This window comes from Phoca vitulina, unplaced genomic scaffold (genome assembly GCF_004348235.1).
Source record: "Phoca vitulina isolate PV1807 unplaced genomic scaffold, GSC_HSeal_1.0 scaffold52, whole genome shotgun sequence".
Classification (NCBI taxonomy): domain Eukaryota; kingdom Metazoa; phylum Chordata; class Mammalia; order Carnivora; family Phocidae; genus Phoca; species Phoca vitulina.
In genome coordinates this window covers 5,116,227-5,122,442 of record NW_022589755.1, presented here as the reverse complement: position 1 = coordinate 5,122,442, position 6,216 = coordinate 5,116,227, and the positions used below count along the sequence as shown (strand labels likewise).

The window sequence follows — 6,216 nt, the reverse complement described above, 5'->3', positions numbered from 1 at the left end:
CAGGAGTCCAGGCCCCCAGCCCCCTCCTCCCTCCCAAAAGTCCAAGCTGCCAGCCCCCTCCTCCCTCAGATTCACATGTCCAGTCTCCCAAAATTCCTTGCAGGGAGAGATGACCAAGGCTGGCAGTAGCCAAGACAAGGACAGATGAAACCGGGCACTCCCACAGGAGGCAAGAGGTAGTGGCAGGATCACCTCTTGCTCTCCTCACTAACACCCATCTCTCCCAGAACCCTCTACTCCAGTGGAGACTGATCTCTGTTCCCTGCCCTGGGTACACAGTGGCCCTCCCAAGATTTCCATCATCATCAGAAAACCTCGGGCTTTGGTTTACAGAAAACCAGGACAGGGGTGAAGAGTGGGGAGAAAATAAGGCAGAAATGGAGAAAAGGCAGGGGAGAAGAACATTTGTTCCCTGTAGGAACATCTCCCACACCGCCAGTGGGCCAGGCTCCCGGCTGGGTGATGCCAGGCACACAGAGATGACTCAGACCCGGGCCCTGCCCTTGTGGAGATGCCAATCTTGTGAAGGAGACAGCTGTGTAAACAGAGGATCAAAGACGAGTGCGAGGATGCCCCAACCCGGCTGAAGAATCAGGGTGGGCTTCCTGGAGGAGGTGATGTCCAGGAGGAGCAGAGTTAGCCAAGGTAAGGGTGGGGGTGGGACTGGTGGTTAGAAAGTGGAGTAGGAAGGGCACGCAAGGCAAGAAATGTCCTGGCTGGTCAGCAAAGTACAGGTGGGTTGATGTGTAGAAGCATAAAGCGCAAAGCACTGGGTGCGGGTGGGATGCATAGCTGGGTTCACCACATGCAGGTTTTGATTGGCAGATTCAGGGGCTGGGATTTGGTCCTGGGGGTGCTGGAGAGTTATGGGAGGGCTGGGAGCAGATGGGGGGGCGGCTCTGGGTGCCTGTGAGGGACAAACTGGATGGAGAGACCGGGGACTTATGGCAGGGGTGGCTGAGTGGCGGGGTTATATCAGGGTCTCTTCTGAACAAGTCTGAGCTGGGACGCAGGCAATAGCTGTGGGGCTGGAGGAGAGGGGGAACGCAGAGCGAGGTTGAGCAGAGCTCCCTGAGGACCCTGAGGAGCAAGGAGACTGCGAGGCAGCTCACTGAGCCTTTCGTCTGAGCTCCTTCTGACTACATTTGCCTCATTTCGGTCAGGTACCCTTCTCAACGATGACTTGTCTCCTGGGGAAGGAGGGAAAGCAAGGGCCCTGGGGAAGTAAGGTGAGGAAGTTGTGGTGTTTTGTTAAATACCTGAGTCCAGGCAAATGTGTCTGGGTGGGAAGGAAGTGCTCTGGGAGAGTGTAGATAGGGAGAGACAGAGGATGGAGGGACGAGGAAGGGAGAGAAACAGAGAAGGGTGGAAGGATGGAGGAGAGGAGGAATGAAAGAAGTGAGGGAGGGAGAAGGGAAGAGGGAGGCTGGCTTACCTGGCTACCCTAATCTGGAAACCTGCCCCCCCCACTCCTGTTCCCCTTTACCTCCCTCTGCTCTTTCCTGTTTGTCACAGCATTTTTCACCTTCCTACATAAAGTGTAAGTTGCCCGTTTATTGCCTTTCTTGTATAAAGTGCATCTCCCTCGTTAGAACACAAGCTCCATACCGGCAGTGCTCTTTGCCTGTTTTGGTCATGACTCTGTTCCGCTGGGATCTGGACCCGTGCCTGGTACACAGTAGGTGTTCAACAAACACGTGTCGGATGAATGAGATCCCGATGGAAGACACAACTACCACCGCCCGTTCTGTCTTCCTGAAAGACAAAGAAGAGGAGGAAAAGGAGAGAAGAGGAAGGAGGGTAGAGGAGGAGGAGGGAGGGGAGAGGGACAGGGAGGAGGGCGAAGTGGGCAGGAGAGAGCCCAGTGCTGGGACCCCCTCCCCACACCGCTACCCAGTTGCTCGGGGAGCCATCCCTGAGTGGTCAGTCCTGAGAGGCATGGGATTAGGAGCTCTAGACAAGGTGCCCCAGGGTCAGCAAAGATCCAAATCTGGAAGCAGATTGCCTGTGGACTTCCAGGAACTCAGAGGGCTTGGGTCCCAGCGCTGAGCAGAGCCCTGGACAGCGGCAGCCCACAGGGCCTTTCCTCCCACACGCCTGCATTCTGGGAAACACCTAGGCCTCCAAGATTCGGCAGAAATTCTGGGAGGGAGGGAGAGAGGGAGGCAGCAGTGACTGCATGTCCACCTTCGGCCTCCAGGAGGAAGTTGTGGGGCCTCCGGGGGCCCTGTCCTTCCTTAACCCTGTCCCTGCAGCTGAGGACGCCTCGTCCCAGCTTCCTCCTTTGCTCCTGTCCATGTCCCTGAAGGAAACAGAAACAGAAAGAGCCAAAAAGAGGGAGAGGAAGAAGAAGGAGACTTCTTTTTCTGGGAGTTCTAAACTCTCCCAGGAAAGCAAGAGAAGTGTCTCCTTTTTCAGAGAGGGAGCCTGAGGCCTGAGAAGAACAGTTTCCTAGCCAGAGTGATGCAGCAAGGAAGCAGCAGAGCCAGAAAAGGTCACTGAGGGAGGAACGGCTGGGGGCTGGACCTCTGGGTCTGAGGGAGGAGGGACTGGGGGGCCTGGATTCCTGGGTCTGAGGGAGGAAGGGCTGGGGGCCTGGACTCCTGGGTCTGAGGGAGGAGGGGCTGGGGGGGACTCCTGGGTCTGAAGGAGGAGGGGTTGGGGGCAGGACCCCTGGGTCTGAGGGAGGGATCTGCACTGCTAGGTGCTGAAGCGGAGGCCTGGGGCTGGACTCTCTTCTGAGCTCCAAGAGAAAATTTTGTGAGACCCAAGTTACTCTTGCTCACATGGCTTTGGCTCTGTGCCTCCACCACTTCCTTCCGAAAGCGGTCCACTGTGAACCTGAGTCCAGTTCCTAGACAGACCAGTGCTTGATGAGCTTCCATGGGAGGAACACAACTGTCTGAGTCAGAAGACAGATGCGAGGATGTGCAATCGGAGGGACAGTCTGGGGCCCCCAAGGAGGAGGTGGTTACTTGTGTGTTCTTGGCAAGGAGTCATTTCATTCCCCTGAGCCTCTCTTTCCTCATCTGTGAAATGGAAGTATCTCAAGTTGTCCCTCACAGGGTAGCCCTTCAGATTCACGGAGAGAGAGCATCTGCCTGGCACACTGCCACGTGAGATACGTGTTAACTGTTCCCGAACCAGCAGCACTGAGGGTCTCCGTGAATGGTTCAGGTGGCAACAGGGGACTCTGGCCACCTCAGTCATGATCTGGGGGGGTCAGCCCGGTAGGGTCTGGGAGGGGCCCACGGTCTGGAGTCAGCTGCTCCTGGGTTCCAAGGCTGGTGGCCTTCGGCAAGTCATGTCCTCCCCTGGCCGAGTGTCCTCCTTCCAGCTGCAGACGAGGAGAGCCCATGACCGCACTGATGTGCGTGGATGGAGCTGTGCTGGCCACAGAGCCAATCCCTGGGCCCCGGCTTCCTCAGCTCTGGAGGGAGAAAAGACCCGCCCGCTCGAGACTATTTCAAGGAGCCTGGAAAAGTTTGGGGAGTGGACAGCGTGCAGCACAGATGGCAGGTCACGAAGGGGTGCCCTGTGGGCTCCAGATGGAGGAAGTCAGAGGGACAGATGCCGGGAGCCTCCTCTGTGGTCACTGCTGCAGGCCTGTCTCCAGCAGGCGGAAATAGCCAAAATGTTGATGGTGGCCAGGGTCTACGCCACACCCCAGGCCACCTACTTCCCATTCATTAGCTCTAACCAAAGGTCTCCTTCAGACAGTTACTACAGACCCGGTGTTAGAGAAAACTGAGGTTCAAAAAGGTAAGTGACCCGGTGAAGGTCACACAGGTAGCGGTGGAGCTGGGATTTGAACATGGCTCGTTCGCAATCGGAAGTCCACGTGCTTTCTGCACTGCGGTGTGCTGTTAAATGTTAACGGGCTCCAGAAGAAACAGTACGCCTGTATATAGAGACTTACGTTTACAATAAAAGATTTACTGATTTTAAAGCACAGGTAGCACACAGTTTACAAATAATAGTACAATCCATGATACTCTTCGTTGTAAATTCCATACGACTATAGTTTCAGGAGACTTGCTGTTTCTTGCAAAACCCAGCACCAATTTTCATAATTCTGTCGCCAACAGTAATATCACAATATCAGACTACAAACGAATATTTGATTATTATCTAATCCAGCAAAGATGTAGCTCGTTCACTGACGAAGAAGTGTAGGTGCGACATGAATGTCGGGTGGTATTTTTGTTTACGTTAACGAAAGACAGACGTGAAACAAAGATGTATGTTGGAACTTGATTTGCTCCTCAAATACAGCAAAGAAATTAGGAGGTGATGGATTTTAAGAATTTGTCTTTTTAAAATGTGACTTACTTAATTTTATATGATTGATTTCTAATAATGGCTCCTAAAATTCCTGAAATTTTAACAACTATCTCTTTGTGAGAGGGTACAAGCCATCTCAACACATCACTGGTGTTGCCTCCGCAGACAACAGGGGGCAGAGAGAAGGACAGATTTGGGGTCGCCACCATGTCAGAGTCAAGAAATCATGGTCCCTGCCTGTTCTGAGGCTTGGGGGACCGAGACCATCTGAAGCCCGTGGAAATAATCCTGCCCATAGTGGGCATTTGTCCGTGGTGGTCTCTGCCTCAGGCACTATCCAGATGGCTTCAGGTCTGACAACTGTGCTGGGAACACAGATATTTCTGTGCACGGTGCTGGTGTTTCTCCCAGCGCCCCTCTGTGTGGATGAGGTGGGGTGGGGAAGAGTAGGAAATGATTTTCACTGTCTTCACGGAGCCCTGTGTCAACTCACTCACCTCAAATCTGCAGCTGCAGAAATCTCTGAAACCCACCCTTCACTTCTCCTGTGCCAGGAAAGTGCTCCCTCCTCCCTTTCTCTTTTCTCTGTCCCTGCACCCCTCCATCCCCTCTACCTCCCGCCTCTTTTCTTTCCGTCCTCCCTTCTTTCTCTCTCTAGTGAACTGTTTACCAAAGTATAATATACATAAAGAACATTACACTTATCATAAATGTACCACCAACAAATGGTCACAAGATCAAGAAGGAGAACATCTCACCACCCCCTTGCCCTCACCCCGTGCCCGTCCTCCCCCCACCCCCCCCACACACGAGACGGACTGTCCTGATTCTAATCGACTCGGTCTAATCGACCTGTTTTAAAATTTCAGACAGTGCCTCTTCTTTTATGCCTAGTGGCGGCTTCTTCTTCTTTTTAAAGATTTTATTTATTTAGAGAGGGCAAGAGAGAGAGAGAGAGAGTACATGAGTGGGAGGAGGAGCAGAGGGAGAGAGAGAATCTCAAGCAGACTCCCCGCTGCGTGCACAGAGCCTGATGCAGCGCTCAATACCACGACCCCGAGACTCCGAGACCATCACCTGAGCTGAAGTCAAGAGTCGGACGCTCAACCAACTGAGCCACCAGGTGCCTCTGCTGCCTGGCTTCTTTTGCTCAACATTATGTCTGTGAGATTCATCCACAGTTGTGCACGTTGTTATGATTGGCTCATTCTCCTTCCTGTAGAGGAGCGTCCTGTTGTGTGAATATTCTCCGTCTCTCTTCCTTGTGCAGATAATCCTCTACAGAGGGATTGTTAACAGAGTTGGGAAGGCAGAGGCTCAGAGCCATGAAGTCCTCGCTGCCAGGAGTCTGGGTCCCCAGCACTCCCTAGTTGCCCTAGAGCTGAGGTTCTCTGTTCTCTACCCTTCACAGATCTATCTTCTGATGAAGCAAAATTTCTCAATCTTCCATGATTTTTTTTTTATTTTTTTATTGTTATGTTAATCCCCATACATTACATCATTAGTTTTAGATGTAGTGTTCCATGATTCATTGTTTGTGCATAACACCCAGTGCTCCATGCAGAACGTGCCCTCCTCAATACCCATCACCAGGCTAACCCATCCTCCCACCCCCCTCCCCTCTAGAACCCTCAGTTTGTTTTTCAGAGTCCATCGTCTCTCATGGTTCGTCTACCCCTCCGATTCCCCCCCCTTCATTCTTCCCCTCCTGCTACATTCTTCTTCTTTTTTTTTTCCTTAACATATATTGCATTATTTGTTTCAGAGGTACAGTTCTGAGATTCAACAGTCTTGCACAATCTTCCATGATTTCTAAAGGAGCAGAGCTGAGGGACCAGAAGGAGAAGTAGACCAGGGGCTGCCTGAGTAACAGGAACTGGGGTCTCTTCTGATTTCCAAACAGTCAGGGATGCGTTGGTACCATTTGTGGCT

The 6,216-nt window shown here is 52.6% G+C and overlaps 1 long non-coding RNA gene across 2 annotated transcripts in view; it reads right to left on the bottom strand.

Moving 5' to 3' along the window:
• Positions 1 to 1,550: 1,550 nt before the first annotated feature.
• Positions 1,551 to 6,216, bottom strand: part of LOC116621978 — a 49,795-nt gene continuing 45,129 nt past the window's right edge. For both annotated transcript variants that reach the window (XR_004297492.1, XR_004297493.1), the window contains one exon: positions 1,551 to 1,755. This is a non-coding gene — a long non-coding RNA (uncharacterized LOC116621978). The remainder of the gene's footprint in view (positions 1,756 to 6,216) is intronic.